The sequence below is a fragment of the Zonotrichia leucophrys genome, chromosome 4, assembly GCF_028769735.1.
Source record: "Zonotrichia leucophrys gambelii isolate GWCS_2022_RI chromosome 4, RI_Zleu_2.0, whole genome shotgun sequence".
In the NCBI taxonomy this organism is placed as follows: Eukaryota; Metazoa; Chordata; class Aves; order Passeriformes; family Passerellidae; genus Zonotrichia; species Zonotrichia leucophrys.
Window position 1 is genome coordinate 49,488,409 of NC_088173.1, and position 20,229 is coordinate 49,508,637.

A 20,229-nucleotide genomic window follows, 5' to 3' on the forward strand; every position below is an offset into this window, starting at 1 on the left:
CACAGAGGAGGGCAGGAATTGTGGCTCTTGTTTCACAGAGAGGAAAGTTAAAGAGGGGAGGAGGAGGTGCCGTGGAGGGCATGCCATCCAGATGCCAAGGAACGGCCAAGTTCTCACCCTGCCAGTGTGGAAAAGAGGATATCAATGTGATATTTCCATTTCTTTTGCAACCATGGGCTTGTTCCATCCGTGAGGATTATCAGTGGTTCTGACAAGAGCAGGAGATTTCAGAGCAAACAAATAAAAGGGATGATGTTTGTTGTCACTAGGATGATTTCTGGGTGGAGAACAAGGGAAGATGTGAGATTTATGGCGTGGAAACCAAAATTTAGGCAAGGTTTTCAGCTTTGTTTTATCAATGCTGCTCAACATTACACTCTCTACTCTGCATCACCTGCTTTCTCCAAAGCAAGCTCATCCTCTTCATGGAGACATGAACTTGTGGAAAACCACAAACCTTTTCTGCAAATGTTTTTATTTGTAGGGTTCTAAAACAGAACCGTGGAATGTTTTGGGTTGGAAGAGACCTTAAACATCCTCCAGTTCCACAGCCCCATCCTGCCATGGGCAGGGAATGTGAGCTGCATAAGTACCAGATGAAAAAATAAGTCATCTTCCAATATGCTTCAAGAGGGCTTTCTGGGCTGCTAGGAAAATGGTTTAAAGCCTTAAAGCTTCAGCTATATACAAGTTGAGCATCTCTGATGGGGCTTCTGATCCTGGCTACAGTGTCCTGTGTCAGGGATTATGAACTCCCATGTGTATGGTGCTGAATTTCTTGTGCCTTGGTTTAGCAGAGGGAAAAAAGCTCTGACATTGCACCAGCTACTTTTGATAGAGTCACAACAGTTCATGCTAGCCAGCTCAGAGCCATTGTGCAGGAGAAATGGAAGATGGGATGGTTTAGATGGGAGAGCAGAGTGCTGAAGAGAGCTAGGCACAGCAATTATGATATATGTATTTTTAATTAAATTTCATAGATTTTAAATGTCGTTCCAAGCAGGGAGAATTCCCAAGGCTACCAATCATTTTGCACCACTTATAATATCCGTAAAGTGCTGCTGCCTTTCATCAAGCCTCTATAAAAAAAAAAAAAAAGAAAAAAAAAATCCTTGAGCAAAATGGGGAAGATTTATAGCTCTGGAAAAGTTTGCAAGAATGACTGTTGATATCCAAACTTTTGGCACTGTTTGCTGTTCATTTAATCTTTCTGCTTTAATCTCAGCAAATGAAATCTACTTAAAACCTCTGATTTTTGTTACTCTCCACACTAATTCTAGGGCCAAAAAAAAAATCTGTGATGAATATGCCTGAAGGATAATGGAAATTGCTGTGCTTGGTGTTTGCATTAGTGTGGGGTGTGCTTTGTACTATATATGCAAAAGTGCTACTGCTTTATCATCATATGTGATCTTCTGCTATAATACTTCCCTAGTGTTTCTGTTTGTATTTAATTTCTCCTTGATATCTGTAGAATACAACTTTCCAGTGGCAATATCCTGGCAAAGAAAAGCCCAGGGATATATTGCTACTGAGCGAAACCTCTGAAAAGAAAGGGAAAACAGATAAAGTCCCCCCACAAGAAACAGCTCCTCTAGAAGATTCTGCCATTGGAGATATATAATTACCTAATCACTCCCATCCTGGTATGAAGCATATAATTAGCTGACATCCTCCCTCCTCTTGAAAGGGAACAAATGCTGCATATATTCAATTAGAAAATGATTAAATAAAGTATTGCTGGAGCTCAGTGCAAGGAGGAACCTGAAGGACCCTGATATTTCCTCTCAGTATCTCATCACCTAAGACAATCACATCCATTGTATCTTCTAAGTTGCTCAAAGCAAGGACTCCAGCAATCCAGGGAGGCAAAACATGAATCAGGAAAAATTGTTGTGTAAATAAACTGGCAGACAGTGCCAATGAGAATACATTTTAAATAATAAAGGTTATAATGGCTCCTGTTCACCTCTGAACTTGAGCTTTTCTTTAGCATGGCCAAGAAAAACTACCTGAGCAAGTTCCATGGCCTCTTTAACAACAGTCATTAGTGTTGTTTACATCCCTTTGAATGGAGTTATGAGAGCATTGTGCAAAGGCTACAATAATTGTTAAAAGCTAATAATACATATGGTATTTGATGATTTGTTAAATTAATGAATCATTATATACCTCAGATGTGCAGTAACTGTGACTCTGGCAAGTATCAATTTATAACTTAACTGTAGCAAGATTGAACTTAATGGGAAAACTATTAAAGTAAGAATGTGAAATCTTCCAGAAATAATGCTGCCATGTGCAGTGAAGACTGCAGAGCCTCTAGCTTCTAATCTCTTCCCTGGCTTCCCCATATCTGAAGCAGATCTTTTGTTAAGCCAATGACTGAAATTAAATTATAAGTTAAAGAGAACTGCTGGAGAAAATATTCCTTATAACTCATTTATACGTAGGTGATAGATAAAAAATATGAGAAAACTTGAGCAATTCTGTTCCATGCACTTTGCTAAACAGTTAACAGCTGTGGTGAGCTTTCATTCGCTTATGGAGGTACAGCTAGTTCAAATGGCAGCTCCACACTTCATTTCCATAGATGAGCAACCCCAGCCCTGGGTGTTTGTGCCCAGCCAATCTGGAGGTGCACAGGTGGTGCTAATTGGGAGCATCACCCCTAATTGTCTACAGCTGTGAGCAGCAGGTGAATGCTATTGAAGGTAATGAGTGCCCAGGGCACTGCCCAACCACCAAAGGGTGCAAGGCATCAACAGAAGGGGATAAAAGGCTGGGCTGAGGGACAAGAGGGACAGATCCTTGCTGCCTTCTGGAGTGGTGTTGCTCTGTGTAGGCAGATGCCTGAAGCCTTCTATGAGGTAAGTTGTGTCTCTATGGGTGAATTTTTGAAGCCTTCTGAAATTCTATAGTGATGCTGTGCATGCCATGCCTGTCTCAGCTGTGACACGTGTGGTGACACAAATCCGTATCTGTAATCTGGAGTAGGCCATGTAGGCTGTGAGAGTTATTTTTCTACAATTGTGGGGTTTTTTTCCAGCCCATGAGCCCTGAATCTGGCTCTGGTTTTCCTGGCTGTGTTCATGGAGCTTTATTCCTGACAAATGCTGTCTCTCTGAGTGGTTTGGGGCTTGCCATGTGCCAGCAGGAGCCCTGTGGCCAGCTGCAGGCTCTGTCCTTGGCACTGTGCGGCCTGCGTGGAAAATGCCAATTATTTCTGCTCCCTCAGCACAGATATGGAGATTTACAGAGAGACCTGCATATCTCTATGGGTTAGGTCTATGTGGTGCCTGAAGCCTTCTATGAGGTATGTTGTGACTCTATGGGTGAGTATTTGAAGCCTTCTGAAATTCTGTGGTGATCCTGTGCATGTCATGCCCATCTCAGCTGTGACACAAATCCGTCTCTGTAATGCGGAGTCAGCCATATAGGCCTGAGAGTTGCTTTTCCACAATCATGGTTATTTTTTCCAGCCCATGAGCCCTGAATCTGGCTCTGGTTTTCCTGGCTGTGTGCATGGAGCTTTATTCCTGACAAATGCTGTCTCTCTGAGTGGTTTGGGGCTTGCCATGTGCCAGCAGGAGCCCTGTGGCCAACTGCAGCTCCGTCCTTGGCACTGTGCGGCCTGCGTGGAAAATGCCAATTATTTCTGCTCCCACAGCACAGATATGGAGATTTACAGAGAGACCTGCATATCTCCGTGGGTTAGGTCTGTGTGGTATACAGTGAGAAGAGAAACTGAGAAAGGCTGAGTTCTCAAATCCTCTCCTCCAAACTCAGGGGTGCACCAGCCTGGCAGCGCTGTGTGACACGTTTATGGTGACAGCTGTGGGATTTCTGGTGGTATTATGTTGATTTACTAGGAAAAAACTCTCTATGTCTTTTAAGATAGGCTTATGTTAACCCTAAACTTCAAAGAGCTGGTTTCTAAGTTGGTAAGCAGGTTTTACTGGGTTACATCGTGGAATTTCTGTAAACATCATCCTGTGCTGGCACAATGCTGTCTGTTCTGCTGTGGGTTTAAAACAGACTTTGTCCTCCTGCTGTAATTCCTGATTTTTCTCTGCTAGCATCCAGATTTTTTGCTTATGGCAATACATATAGGAGAGGTAGAGGAATATTAGCAGGAATGGAGTTTTATGACAGCTGTAAAAATAGTTGATTCCATATACCTTTGTGCATTGCAAAGCATTAGTAACTGGATCCTGGCTACAGCATGTAATTACATTGCTTGATGCATTGTTGGGCATTAGTAGGATTCCTTCCATCTGTCTAATGTTTCCCATCCAAGAATACTATCACATTTTATTACAGCCATTTAAAAATTCCTGATCCTTTTCCAGGCTCACTCTGGGTGTGATGATACAGAATTTCACCCAAAATATTTCAAAGGCAAACTGAGCATTAAAAACCAGGCATGGGTAGTATTTTTTATTACCAATGTCTCAAATTTATGCTTATGCATCAGATATGACCAATTCTTTTATTTTCATGGAATTATGAGTTAAATACCAAAATGCTTACCAGTGACTGAGGACTTCAAAAAATAAAAAATTGAGTCCATGTTCTCTCACGTTCATTAGCTGTTAAATTAGCTCACTCCATAGGCAAATAACTTAAAATCCGATCTGAAGAGATGTCAGTTGCATCTAAATATGAATTAATTTAACAGAGCAAGGCAAACACACAGCCCCAGATCCCTCACCCTCCCTCATCCTTTGTTCCTCAGGCAGCAGCTGGAGGTACTACATGTGCCTGAGATAAAAAGGAAATATTCAGCCTTTGCTGCTGGTGTTTGAGGCATCCCTGTGCTTTGCAGGGGGACACAGGTTGGGTTGGCCTTTAGGGCTGAGGGGCTCTGTGCTGCTCCCCTCTGCAGGTGCCACCAGAGCCTCCCCTGGCCCTTTCCAGTGCCATTATTGGTGTTGTCCTGCTAAAAGCCTGCAGGGGTTTGGTCTGAGCTGCAAATGATCTCAGAAGATTTTGTAAAAAAGTTGAAGGTGTGGGTTTTTTTGCCAATGTTTTGGTTTTAAATGTAATTATTGAATGTGAAGGAAAGAAACCTCACAGCCTATCAGCTTTCTGTTGATCTGGAGGAGATATTGCTCCTTAAAAAATCCCACATGTTGGCTCTTTAACATCTCACTTTTGGGATAAACCATTTTAAAATTACTCTTGACATCCCAGTGCTAATTAATTTCAGGGTCAAATTACTTTTTTTTTTTTTCTTAATACAACCCCCCCACACACACACTTTTTTGTGGGCCATTGAGAGAAATAGGCAAAATACACTCCTTGTGCATTTTTGTCCTACCTGGAAAAAAATGGCAAATACCCACAGACTGAAGGATTAGGCAGCATGGTAAATTCTCTAATTACAATAGGCTGAAAAAAAACTGTCAGGAATTTCCAAGGCAGAATCTGCTTGTGGTCTGCAGTTGGTTTTCATACAGTGGGATGAAGTTTTCATTAACATGTTAAAGTGGCACCTTTCTGCCCCAGATCAGGGAAGGCTGGAGTGAGAACTATCTGTTGCTGTCTTCATGCATAATTATCCAGAAAATTTTTTTGTTAACTGGCAGAAGATATTGCACATATATGGTGGTTTAGGGAGATGGAGGTGCTAAATTTCCTGTATATAATCTTTTTTATGGACACTCTTCTAGCAGTACCATTGCATGGCTCCATTGAAATCTGAGCAGGAATACTATTTCCTGCCCTTCTCCTCAGTACTTTTCCTATTGTTTCAGCTGTCTCCAGCATCTTGCTTTGAATCCTTGACTATAAATGACCTAAATTCTCAAATTACCATTTTTGTATTTTCTTCAGGAAGCTTCTGTCAGATTCCAGGACATAATATTTTAGGATGAAGAGCTTAAAATAGACACATATGATTTTGATAAATAAAAGAAAAACACTACAGTCTGCAAAGCCATCTGAATATAAAAGTGGTTTGTCTTTTGCCCACTCTAATTAAGCTATCAAAAATAGAAATATTGAGCCAAGCACATCCAATTAAGTTTGCCTTTCACCAAGCTTGAGGCTTTCTTATGGAGACTTGTACCATAATGATAAAGAGATAGAAAAAGAAAGCAGTCATTAGCAATGCTCAGGGATTTGGTTTTCTTGATGTGACCGGCGGCTGTGGTAGATCTGGGAGGCGACAGGACTTGGTGGCTTTTTCTTAGACCGTTCTGCTGGTGGTGCAGAGCATAATGATGGTCTTCTAGAGGCATCAAAGAATGTTGGTACTGCTACTGAAATGGGTTTGCAGGCTGGAGCAATCACCATGCTCATGTTGGCTAGGCTGTGTAAGATTACGGGGCTGGGAGGGACTGATTTACTTTGATGGCTGCCAAAGAGCAAAAGTGTGGGGTCCTAGAGCAGCTCAGAAGCCTTCCAGGGGCTTGGATTTTGTGTTTGCATGGAGGTGAGAGAGGAAGGGTTGACCAAACTCACTCACAAGGTCCCTTCCATGCCATGGTTCAGTTGAGGTGTCAGGGAACAGGTTGGACTCAATGATTTTGGAGGTCTCTTCCAGCCTTGTGCTTCTGTGATTCCAGCTGAAACTTTTCCGTGGTATTTCCGTAAGATCTTGAGTTGATAAGGATTGCTTGGAGATAATGGTGGAGGATTGCTTGAGCTTCATAATCATCCTCTCGTTCCCATAAGATCCTTTTGCCCAATGGAGTTCATTCAGCACCACTTTAAATGAGCAAGAATCACTTTTTGAATGGTGCTGGCTGGTGCCAGGAAGCTGTCATTCCCTGGGGGAACCAGGGCTCTCTGAACAGGGTGGTTTTTGTTGTCACAATCTTCAAAGAAAGAAAACGAGTGTGACCTGCGTGTGAGTGAATGAAATGTTGTCACCCCCAAGACAGGCTGAGAATCGTTTTCTACTAAGTGTCAGAGGTTTTGGAAGACAATATGTCACTGAGAGATTAATTAGTACACAGAATTAAAAAAAAAAGAAACTCACCTGGAGCAACCTTGAAAAGCTCTAAGACTAAACAATTCATCAGTGCTCATTTGCTGCAGGGAATTGGTAAATTATTGGGGTAATTTCTATCTGCTGAAGTAGTTCACCAGTACACAAAGAAGAATATATCATACTAAGGGCTGGACTGGCTCACATTTCCAGCTGTGGATTAATAACAACTGCATGCATGCTGGCACATAATTTAGATTCCAGCCATGAAGTCTCTGAATTGTGGGCTGGAAGCTGCAATAATGTATTTCATAAATACAGCTATTGTTTTTGCTGGCATGGTGTTGCACGTAGCAGTTAGGAGAGCACAGTGCAACATTTAGCAAGCTGAAAGGCCAGGGAACTGTCTGAAAATCAAGTTTGCATTATTTGGGGGATCGAAAAGTTGTTCCAAATTGAACTGAAATGCACAGATCAAGTTGCTAAAATGGAAAGTGTGCGTCTATGTGTTTGAAGCATTCCCTAATTTGAAACTTTGACTTATAAGGGAGTATTTTATTTTAGAAGTTATTCCTAAGATTGAATATTTCTATAAATATCAGGCTGTAGTTCCTCCCCAGCCCCTAAAAGAAACATTTGCAGATCTTGAATATTTGGTGTCAAGCACAAATTCAAAGGGAATCAAAACATATCACAGAAGTGAGCAATTGCTGAGCCCAGGCAGCTTCACTTCCCTCCTCCAATGACATGCTCATGTACAAATCACAGCTTTTAGAAATTAAATAAATTTGTTAGTTTGGGTTAGGTGTTTTTTTAGATCTGGAAACAGAATCGCTGACACTGAGCCTTAAAGCAAATTTTAATCTAAACACCATGAATTCCCTTTTAAATGTAGGTTTTGTAGCTGTAATTCTCTATGCTGACTAATGCAATTTCATTTTAGGTGAGAGATATATCTGAATACTTAGATCAATAAGTATTCCTCTTTTGTAAGAAATTTTTGGAGCATGTTGTTCTTAGATTTTAAATCACATAAAATAATGAGGAGGTTGAAATTCTTTTTCAACTTTTTTCACAGCATGATTCCCTGTGGTTAAGCTTTTGCTTATTTATGTGAATATAAAATGGGATTTAAAAAAAATGTTTTGGTTTTACTCATCCATATTCTAAAGCTGATGAAGGAGCTTAGGCATGAATCAGATGTGCTTAATTCAGGGCAAACAGAGATAAGGAGGAGCAGCAGTTCTGTCCCCTGAGCAGAGATTAAATCAAAATTAGCCTAGTAGGTGTTGTCCATCCTACTCAAAAAGTTTCTGTTGATTTCTGAGGGGTTTTCCAAAAAGAAAACAACAGATGCTACAGGAATAGTGCCTTGACACCCATGAAGGAGATTAAGGACTCAAAACACAGAAGCTTTGAGCAGCTGCACTGCAGGCCCACATTCACACAGCATTTATGTTACCAGTGGTTTCACCAAGAAACTTTGGTATGAGGGGGTTAAATTGACACAAAAAAGAAGCTTTAAAATTCACATGATCCATAAGTCAGGCTCAGGGATGCAGCAGGAACATGCAGAACTCCCCACTCCTGGAGCAGGTGTGTGCCCACGTGTGGCCAACCACACATGGGAAGAGTCAGATGTCCAAGAAGGAAACTCAGAGAAAGCTGAGCAGGAAAGGCCAGGATGAAAGTTTTAGCTTCCAGTCCATCTTTCAAAGACACTTGGAAGCCTCATTGCAGACTAAGGAGATGCATTTAACCCTAAAATGAGATGACAGCTGTGAATCCTCCTCTGCACTTAATCACTGGAGATGGCCTTTCTCAGCATCCATCTCAGTATTCCAGGAGGGAGGAATGAACCCTGTGCAGCAGGGCTTTCCCTTGGGGCTAGATGCTGATTGATGAGAAAACAAAAGCAAAATTGAAACAATTTTGTGTATCCACTTAGACATCCAACATGAGCAGATGCAATCTCCTGTGACCATTCCAAAACTGTTAAATTTCCTTAGTTTGCCAGGGGGATTCCTGGCACAGGTCAGAGCTGTAACTTAAAGCAAGTTAGTAAGTTATTTATGCTTGAATACTCTTGTGAATAACAACTGATAAACACATCTGGAAATATTTATCTCTCAGTAACCACTGATCTGCTCCTCCCAAGCAGAAAACAATATTTGTTGCACTCTTGTTTATTGAGATTTCTTACCAAATTCACATCACTGAGTCATGGGAGGGAAGTACTCAAATATAAACTTCATTGCCTGTGAAAAGCCACACTTAATTCACTGATCTTCCCAATTGCTGTGTCCAGAGCAGAATTAATGGAGCAGTGCTTAGGAACTTCTCAAAACCACTTGGAGATTGTTTTCCCTTTGTCTCAGTTAAAAACAAGAGTATTAACTTTCTCAATAGGATATTGATTTCCAGATAATTTACAGGTGGAACTTGCATTCTTATGAATGCATCCATAATGAAATGAGAGAACCATTCAGAGAAGCTGTCTGGAATTAACAGCCAATACGCTGTTGGCAATCCAGCCACTTCTGCTCAAATCTGGGAAGTTTGAAGTCTTTTATCACTGATATCATTTCTCTCAGGAGGGGCACACTCCTCCCACAGGGTGTTGTGGCAGCAGGGCTCCCTACTTGCTGCTTCCCCTCTCTTATTTCCACAGAGAAAGCTACTTCTGGACATGCTCTCCCCATCTGTCCTCCAGACCTTATACATGCATTCATCCACAAGAAATGATGCATGAAGCAGAGTGCTTGCAGCCCTTAGAGTCAGGGGACTGAGTTGTCTGGTGTGTTCTTGTTTAGTCTTGTTTACTAAACACATCATCGCACAGCCACGGCTTCAACATTGATTCTTCACGGACCAGGGAGCACTCCCAGCCCTTTCTGTGACATTTGGACAAAGCCAGAGTGGTTAAAACTGATGGTGTCAGGCTGCAGATCTGTGATTGATCAAATAGCATCAATCCATCAGCGCGCAGGGAGAGAAGGAAGGACACGTCATAAATAATAGACATTGTGGTGTTGTAAAGCATGCTGGGAATTGAGCTGTAGATGTAAATCCCTTTCTCCCTCTGTATGGAGCTCCAAAAGCAAGCAGTAATTGGAATTATCTGATAAGTGTTATTAAAGTGAAGAATTGTTACAGCTTTTAATGCTGAAGTCTCCCAGAGCACATTCTCTGTGGGCTTACTCAGCCCTAGAGAGGTCAATAACCTTTAATGCAAACCATTGGGGAAACAAATGTCAGAACTATAAAGTAGCCTGTATCCATTTCCAAATAACTGGTTTGACCTATGGATCGAAATACTGGAAATAAATAGGAGTCTTGAGCCACAGAGATGCCAGCCACCTCCACACTGCAGAAATGACCATTTTGGCAAGGATGCCAGCTATCATTCAATAGTGATGAGTGGCCATTTTTCATTATTATTGCTTTTTCATTGCTGTGCTGCCCTCAGAGTCAGTGACATGTAAGTCATTTGGCTGACATTTTAATAAACATCTGGTTTTTTCAGAGCAAGACACAACGGTCATCTTTGTTAGGGTTTCCTGGCATTCTGATGTGGTCTCCATGGATATTTGCAGTCTGTTCCTGCAGAAACAAAACAAATATAAAACCAACCAGCCCCATCAGAGCTTGCAGTGGGATGGGACGTCCTTGAGAGCTTTTACCCCTCTCCATCCATGCTTCTCACCCACAGCTCTGCTGGGGTAAGAGCTCACAAGAGCTTAGCACTTGCTTCCTCAAGTGATGTCTTCCTGATGTAGAGCAAGGTTTGTGGACCCTCCAGGGTCAGAAAACTTGGGAAGAGTGACATTATTCCTCATGATCATTGATGAGTTTCCAACAGCCCGAGGGGCTTAAAGGTGATGCCTCAGGACAAAGGGCTTAGTTTTAATTTAGTTACATTATAATATCCATATCAGCTTGTGTTTAGGGTTTAAGTGGGTGCAGTTGTCTTGCCCTGAAAATGCACATATTTTTCATAGTGTGGGATGGTGGGAGTAACACTGTTTGAGGTGGTGCAAGAGAGAGACTTTCTCATAAATTGCCAGCTTAAGCAAATAGTGAGAGCGCCAGACAACCAAACCTGTGAAAATAGTTTTGTTTCACTGCTTCTTAATCCCTCCTGGCCAGGAAATATTGAGAGAGTTCAGTAGTGAGAGTGGTGTTGTGCTGTGGAAATATGCTGTTATGACTTAGAGTTCCTGTCAGAGAAACTGAAGTGTTTTCTGAGGTCACAAGGTGAGAAACTTTAGAAAGTGAGAAACTCTCTTATTTAGGAAAGGATATGGGCTCACATTAAATGTTTTCATCTGATCACAAGTGTAATTAAAAAATCTCAGTTTCCAAACTGAGGTTTGGAAATCCCAGCCTATGATTTTTGTATTAAAGGGCAAAAATGCACACTGAAAAACCTAAGCAGGCTATTTAATCAATGAGCACGTGTGAGTTTACATTGTCTTTGCTTTTATCAGAAGTTACAGAGGACGGGGTAACAGCAGCAAGAGTGTCTGGACTAAGCAATTGCAAAATATAATTCAGTGAGCAGTGTGCCTGGAGAATTGTAAATAACCTCCTACATGCACATACAGAGCAAAAACTAACCACAATTTGTCGTATGAAAATGAGTTTTCCTCCAGCACCAAGCCTGATCATCACAGAAAGTCCTGCAGTGTTTTGCCTGAAGAAGAAAATCAGACTAAACACTGCACCCATTTTTTCAAGGTTCAACCAGATTGCTAAAGGAGGTCTACAGTGGGGTTTTTGTTTTGGTTTTTTTTTTTTTTTTTTTTTTTTTTTTTTGTGTTGGGGGATTTTATTTGTGTTAATTTTTAGGATATACCACTTGGCGGCTGCTTTGTCGAGCTGGGTCTACCTGAGTGCCTTGGAGCTGTGCTGGTTTTATGGCAGATTCAGGAAGGAATAGAAATAGGCCAAAACACTTAAGGCAGCTGGAAGATAACGAACTTCAAGGCAAGGGGAATCATTAAAAAAAGTCAGAAAGGAGGCAGGGCCCCAGGTTATCCTGAGAGTAATTAAAAAATAATAGTGCATAGGATTTACAGGTAACTGCTTGGCTGTGGATTGAAATGTGCCTGAGGAAAAGGTCCAGGGCTTAATCCACATTCTGTTTTAGATGGAGAAGCTGGCACAGTGAGTGGCAGGGGATTTGCAGCATCTGTGGGCAGTCGGGGTGCCTGTGCAGCCCCACAGGCACTCACTGGCTGGGTGGGGTTACAAGTGCTGCCCTTCACTTGTGGGGCAGCCTCTCACTCCAGACACAGCCAAGTGCAGCTCAGGGCCAGCGGAACACAAACACATCCACCAGTGACACTGCCCAGCTTAGAGGGAAATTAATGGTGCTGTGTTAATTGCTGCTTTGGCACGTGCTTAATCTGGAGCTGTCCTCCAGCTCCCACCAGTGCTCTGGGCAAGCTTTCCTTACATCATGTCTGTGCTGAGCCCTTGAGCTGAGCTCTGCACATTGCAGTAGCCAGATTCAAGACTCCCATCCATCCCCTAGGAATGCCATTGCTCATCCCTATCTCCTCACATGGCAAGCTGTGAGGTAACTCTGAAAGCTGCCACGTTTTCTGTTCCACTCAGGCTCTCCTTCCTCTTGGCACTCTTCCATGATGCCCACCAAGGTCCAAGGAAAGGCAAATGTGTGTTAGTAGTGACACAGCTCCAGCTAAAACCCCTCAGCTGGCCCAATGCACAGAGCTCTGTCTCTCAAGCATTTCCTTCTCACTGGCTCCTCTTCCAGGGAGGAGAAATTGAGGGCAGGGGGTTGGAACTGGGTGATCGTAAAGGTTCTTTTCAACCCAAACCATTCTGTGGTGGTTCTGTGGTTTTGTGCATTGTCCTGGGTACTGCAGTAAAGCTTATCTTTGAAAGTCAGTCTCAGCAGGCACAGACTGTGCCCTGGCTCCTGGAGGAGAGCTAAGGAGAAATGACATAGAGCAGATTTTTGCATGTGTGCTGACCAGACAGAAAACAGAAATACTGCCATTCTAACATCTGATTTGTTGAAGAAACAAGACTTGCTATCAAGAATTGGCTTTAAGACAGTTTAGGGCAGAGGAAGGGTACTAATGGGGTAAAAATAACTGGATGAGGTGGCACTACCTGACACCCTTTCCTCAGCTACAATTTCTGCCTTACAGTGCAAATACACCCAGCAGCACAGATCTAGTCAATTACTGCCAAAGCCAGGTATTCCTGATCCCTCCTCTCAGCCCACAGAGAGGTTCAGCTCCACCACATGCCTGTAGTGAGGAATGCCTACACCGTTGGAGTTCTGGAAGAGAAATAGCTGGCAGCAGCACCATTCACCATTTGTTGAGCTATTATTCTGCATTCAGCCAGGAAGCACAAAAATACTGCACAACCCCAGTGTCCACGTGGCACACAGGGAGAATATCTGGAGCAAACATACTATGCACTGAAAAAATATTTTCCTACACTCTGCAGAAAGGGTTTGTGAATAACAAACAGATTTTTCCCTCATCTGAGCAGTCTGAAATTGCTTTCTGATGCAGAAATAGCATAGACATTTCAGATAATTTACATGTAATAAATTTACCAATAGTTCTGTTTCTCTACGTTTAAGGGGTAGCAGACCTCCTTACAGATCCAGGGTGTGATAACTTGCAGCAGGGAGTGATAATTTCAGATAACCTACTTATTATAGCCAGAATATGGCCAAAATAGAATAAAGTGGAAGCTGAGAGACAGAAGGTTGGGAAGATAAAAGTTTGAAGTAATTTTTCAGTCAGGAGAAACCTGTCCTTCTGCCCACCAACCGTCTAAAACTACTGAATTTCATTGCCAGAATGAAAGCTGCTTTCTCCTTTTCAGAGTGCCCCTTTGGCTAGACAAGCACTTTTGTCAAGTGGCAAATGGAGCAGCACAGAGCAAACAGAACCATTCATTGCTTAATTTCTCAGTGCTCTGGTGATTCCACCCACATCTGCTCAGATGGGTCTGAACATGATCCAGGCTCCACTGAATCACCAGCAGGAGATTTTTAGATCTAGCTGGTTCCCAAGGCAGAAAAAGCATTTTTGACCCGTGCTCTTTAAGGTGTTAATGTGATGTAATTGCAGCTGCCCTGAGACAGAGTTTAAGAAGGTGAAAAAATCTGATTCTGTGGCTCAATTCCAAACTGAACTGCAACAAACCTGGTGTTATATTAAGATATGAACACTGCACAGTGAATCTTCTCTGCTGAATTAAAACCAGCTGCAAGACCTTGTGAAAGTTGTTGGTTAACATAATGATAAAAATTTGGTGTTCTCACTGCATTATTTAAAAATTGACATTTTTTCAGAGATCTTCTTTTCTAGCATACTTAGATATCCCCATTTACATGTTTTAATGTGGCACCTATTATCCATGTACTGGGTGATGAGTCTGGCAAAAAGATGATATTCCTGGAAGACAAATGGCTTCTGGTTGTATTTTTTTTGTTCCAAAACCTCACAACAAATAGCTGCATAACCCTCTGTAATTTCAATATAGTAGAAATGGACATCTGAGGATTCAGAGCAAAAGCAAATTTGGCCTGGTCTGCAGCTGAGCTTTGAATTCTGCCAATTAGTTTGTCAAGCAGAATTCAAAGTTTACAGAGTAATCTGGAAATTATCAAAGCAACAAATGCTCTGTATTTTTGGGACTGGACAAAACACATTTAGGTTTCATTTTTATTTTTAAAAAAACCTGCATTTTCATCAAAAATAAAACTGTGCATTGATAATTAATTAACTTTTTTTTCTGTGTCACTGTTAGAATTCTGTGTGTCTTAATCATTTCTCAGCGTTAAGAATGTTACTTATTTGGGACTGGCAGGAAGCACATTGTGTTCAACATTTTCCCTTTGCAGTGCCTGGGGTCTGGCAGGTTTTACACTGTGGCTTTCCCTCCTTGGTGCTATTTTTTCGGGTGTGCCTTCCATGGCACAAGGCAGAAATGCAGAACAAATCTTCTGAATGGAAAAACTGGGCAGGCAAGTCTGACATTTCTGTGGTTTATATTACCTGTTAGTCAAAACAAATAAGCAAACCCCAGCCACATGATGGAGGGAAAGAGAATAATTTATGCACAAATTTTCAATCTCTCAGCATTTTTAATTTCCCAGCTTTAGTTCTTCACGTCTCTTTTTCCTAGACTGAAAAAGCACACTCTAATGATCTCTGCTAAAAACAACTGTAAACCCCTCTAATGGTTTTGCATTTGTTGCAATGACATCAGTTATTTATGGATTGTTATTCCTGAGTAGAAATGAGGAAACCTTTCATTATGCTTTTGTATCAATCCCCTTCTGCTAGGTGGTTCAGTGTATCCTTGTATCCAAATCCTTGAGGACGGCTTTAGCCCCCATTTCTCACATCCTGGCTGTATTGATCTGAAGGCTGCGCTCCTGCAATGAAGTGGATTCTTGTTTTTGGGAGAGGGAATGTTGCCAGCTGATTAATAAGGGCCTGACTGTAATACCTCAGCAATGTGAACTTTTTTTCAGAAGCTCAAAGTCGACATTTGAAAGGCAAACACTGCAATATACAACCTGCAGCTCAGACAGCATGTTCGCAGCAAATATCCTGCTAACTCATACCAAGTTATACCCAATAAGAACTCTCACTTTGTGATCTTGGCAGCTTTAAAACTTCAGAAATTATGGTTTACTATGGAAAATGCCAAATGTTTTCTTGTATGAAAGCCAAATTAGACACAGTGCCATTTCATACATGGGGTCATTCTGACATAGGAGATGTTTTGATGGTTTTTTTCCCGTTTTGAGACCAGTGAAGTACAAATGCATTCTGTACTTATTTATATGTTTCACATTTATTTACAGTACCTTATATTTTTCATGTGTAGTTTGTTTCTACCTGTCTAGCTCTAAAACGTCCTTCAAATACACCCAGTTAGGTGTTCCTTTGAAAAATAAATGAGGGCAGGACTTCAAACCTTTATGCAAAAAAAAAAAAAAAAAAGTTAGTGTACAAGTAGAAAATAAAAAGGGTTTCTGTGATGTAGAAAGTCTGGCCAAGATCCTTGCCTTGGGTGGAGAAGCCTGTCACTCCTACCTGTGACAGTAGGGTTGTGTGGTGAGGTCTGTGTGGATGTCCAGGGCCACTGCCACTTGTGCAGGCAGAGGGAATAGAAATTAAGTGTGGTTTTGGTGTGTCAGCAACAGAGCTGCATCACCATGGCAAATAACAAACGTTTCTGCAGATGTGTCAGGTTCAGTGCCTCACCGCAGCCAAGCTCAGAGCCGTTTGCAGCCCAGCTGAGGCCACAAAAGGCAGTGCCACCCAGAGGAGCTGCCTGCAGGCTCCATCCAGGGCCCCCAGGGAGGGACAGGGCACAGAGAGCTGGCAGCTTTCCCCGGGGACAGCAGGGAGCTCCTCCCAAGCACCAGGAGCAGGAGTCACCCTCCATCCACCCCTTCCAGCTTAGGACAGGTTCCATGCCAGGGGAGGGAGAAATAGCAGCTACACTGCTAAATCCTAAACTTATGTCCCATTTTTTCCCCCCCATTAAAATTGCCTTATAGCTGTACAAAATATGTGCTGTCAGTGCAATGGAAGCAGCTCCACCTTGGAGAGGGGATCATTCATTTTCCCAGACTCTGGGAGCTGGATTTGTTGTTTGTTCTGGCTTCAGAAGGACCCTGACCTGTCTGCTGCTTTGCTGAGCAGAGAAGAGAATTTCTCCTGAAAACTGCCCTTATCATGAAACCTGCCTCCAATGTTGATCCAATCTGTGTTAGGTAATTCCTGCAGTGCAGGAGTAAAGCTGGAAAGTTATCTACAGAGAGCCATCATTTGGAGAAACTGCCACGACCTTCTTTTTGCAGAAATATTCGTTCCACTGGACAAGTATTTTGTGCTATAGTTCACCATGTCCTCCAATTTTTGTATAAATCATAGGGATAATGTATTTTCACTTTGTCAGACTATTGTAACTACATCTCTCAGCTTTAATTTCTGTGGTAACTTTTGTTTTCAACCCAAAGTACTTCTAATTAGATTTAGATTAATTTAGACAGCACAAACAAGTCCCAAATACATGGAACAGCTGCTCTGTCTGCTGTGATAAGCAAACCAGAGAGGTCATATTTGCATCTGTCACAGCCCAGGATCAGGCGGCAGGGATAGATTGCAAAGGTGGGATGCTTTCTTCTCCAGCAGATGCAGACCATGAACATGAAAGGATGCCACCAAACTGGTGACCTCCTTAGTGTCACTAGACTTAGGGACAGCACAGAGTTCCTTGGCACAGGAGAGCTGTCTGCCAGCCATGCTGGCAGCAGGAAATGTGCACGCCAGCAAGCAGGATGTCTCTGAGTCTTGCTTGCCAGCACAGAGGAGAAAGCTGAGCATAAAATACCTGGGGCAACTTCTTGGTGGGTTACCTTAGGGAGAGTAGAGGTGTTTGGAGGGGAAAGGTGTGTGGAGAAGGCCAATTATAGAAGGTCTAATACTCTTGTCACAAAAACAATGGCACTGTTATGGGCCTAGAAATCAGGACACAGGTCGTCATCCACAATTTGATCCATACCCAGCCCTGGAGGAGTTTCCATGCAGGGCTTTGGTTTGGTCCCATATGAGATCTGCCTCCAAATTGTCAGTCTTAACCTGGATTCACTGTGTGCGCAGCACATTTCTCCACATCACACTGGTATCTTCAGTTTGAACTGTTCACTCATTTACCTCTTAATTCTGATTCTAAAATCAAGACCAGGGATTTTTTCAGATTCTGTTTTCAGTGACAAAACAGACTGCAAAAGTAAAAATGCATTGTTTGGAGAGAGGAAGTGGAAGGCTCTGGTGCTGCTGCTGCTCCTAAAGCTGGAATGTAGCTCTACCTTTTTTACCTATTGCTACCTTTCTCCCTACTGCTCTTTCTTCCTCTTCCATCCTGCAGATGTCATTGAGCTGGCTGTGAGCTGGAGATTTCTAAAAAGCAGGTCTGGCTGACTCCTTCAGTGCCAGGAGAAGCATTTGTATAATTGAGTCTCGCTCTGTTGGTGCATATCCATGTAAGGAATCCGTAGCTATCGTGCATGGGCATGTGCTGTCTTGCATGTCTGAGTATTTGAGGGCTCCCTTTTGTGGTTTCTTTTATTAAAAATAAATTTTTCAAGCCCCAAAAACTTCCTTCCTTCCTTGGCACACTTAAGAACAATAGCTCTGTTTAATTTAAAAGGATTTTCTTTCTTAGATGCTGAAGAGAAGATATTCTAATGAGAAAAAAATACTAAAAGAAGAGAATTTCATGTTTACTTCTGGATTCAGTAAAATCCTAACTGTTTCCTGAGAACTGAATTTTCTCTTCTGGTGAAAAAAACTCTCAAGAATGTTTGAGTATAGATGTCTTTAAATGTACTTCCTTTATTATTCTATAAAACTCTTCTAAAAATGAGGACAGTAGCTATGACTGTTCAGCATCTTTTTCTATATTATTTCAGTACTTCCTACCTTAGGATTTGGAAAAAAAAATTGCATCCCTGTCATAATGCAATCTCCTGACAGCATTGGCAGTGGCAAACTTTAGAAATGGACAAAAACTGTGTCTTCACATTGTGGATGGTGCAGAAGGTGATAAGAAGCTTAGAGGATAAAATAGCTTGGAGGAAAGGAGGATTAACCTCTCTTACTGAGAGTGGAACAGATACCAAGAAATTTTTGTTTTGCCTGAATTGCATTCCTAGTTTGAATGCATTCAGATTTGTGGGGGGATGTTCTGGGGGAGGGTGTGGGAAGGAACTGTAGTTCTTGAATTCTGCACTCTGGCTGCATTGGCAGAGCAGGCTCGGGAGCTGATAGGGAGCTCTTTCACTTAAGTAATGTGTTTTTCTTACTGGGAAGGGTAATTAATTTTAAAAAAAGGAAAAGGTTAAAAAGGCACCTCCATTCCTGGCAACTTTTCCTTCCTGATCTGCCCTGTCTTTCTTTGGGCTGTTGCTCAGAATCAGCTCTTGGCCTGGGTGAATCCACCAGCGAATGTCCCGGGCAGCCACAGCTGACCCCCAGCTGTTGGTCTTGGCTGGGACCAGGAAACACAATCCTCTTTTGTGGGGGATCTCGAGCCTGATCATTTTGGTGCTGCTCCAAGCCAAACCAAAACTCAAACATTTTGGAATTCTGCATGAAAGGCAGCAGTGCCTGAGGGGAAGGGAGCTGTGCTGGCTGTCCTGGAGCTGTGGGTCTTCAAAGTGTGTAAGTATCTGAAGGGAGAGGATGAAGCCAGGCTCTTCCTGGTGCTGCTGAGCAACAGGATGAGAGGGAGAGAGCAGAAACTTCATGGGAAGTCCCACCCGAATGTGAGGAAGAATTTTCTTGCTGTGCAGGTGACTGAGCCCTGGAACAGGTTGTCCAGGGAAAGAGTGGAATCTCCTTCTCTGAGCATGTCCCAAAGGGAGCTGGACACAGTCCTGAGTGACAGGGGTGCTCTAGGGGATCCTGCTTGAGCAGGTAGCTTGGACTGGATGATCTCCAGTGGCTCCTTCCAGCTTTCCCTTTCCTGTGATCCTGAGCTCTCCAAGACTGTGTGAAGTAGGCAGGCATGGAGCCAGGCAGATCCCTAACAGACCTCTAATTTCCATGGAACCTGCAGTGGGAGATTCGTAGTGCTGAGAGCACCTCTGCCAGGTTGGTCTGATTGATTAAACTATCAGAACAAATCAGAGGCTCTGAACTGGCACCTGGAGTCAGGATGCCAATGCAAAGTGGGGGATTTCAGGCATTTTAGCTGGAGCTCCCCAAACTCCTGACCCCAGCTCTCCTCCACCTGGGCAGAGGCCAGGCTCTCCACGTGGGTGACTGGGACACCACAGCCCCCTTCAGGCTCACAGACCAGCCTTGTCCTTGCTCAAGATGGTCAGCATTCTCCTCTTGCTTCTTCTGCTCAGGACTTTTCATCCCGCTCATGGCACAGCTCCGGTTGCCCCACTGAATGTTTTAGAAAACATCACTTCAAATAAAATCTCCAAGGCTTAGCTTAGACAAGAATATTTAAACTTTTCCATAGATGTGAAGTCACCAGTTGGCACTAGGCTGTGTTTATAAAAATAAAACCTGCTGGTTATTATTTGCTCCTCTGTTGGTTAAGCTGCTTTAACCCGTGCTGCTTCCACACTGGCCTTTGTTCAGAGGGAACCTGACAGGTGATGAGCTTCTAAAAGAGTTGGTATTTCAGAGGCTGAGTGAGTTCCACTGCTAAATAGCTTAAAATTTGTCAAAGTCAGAGCTGAACGATACCTAATGTGTTTG

At 42.6% G+C, this 20,229-nt stretch overlaps 1 long non-coding RNA gene across 3 annotated transcripts in view; it reads left to right on the forward strand.

Moving 5' to 3' along the window:
• The first annotated feature begins 2,800 nt into the window (after window positions 1-2,800).
• LOC135446970 (uncharacterized) overlaps window positions 2,801-20,229 on the forward strand; it is a 30,814-nt gene continuing 13,385 nt past the window's right edge. For 2 of the 3 annotated variants that reach the window (XR_010439952.1, XR_010439950.1), the window contains exon 1: window positions 2,801-2,867. This is a non-coding gene — a long non-coding RNA (uncharacterized LOC135446970). Of the gene's footprint in view, window positions 2,868-3,235; window positions 3,314-20,229 lie in introns of all 3 variants that reach the window. The other variant, XR_010439951.1, reaches the window with a different exon arrangement.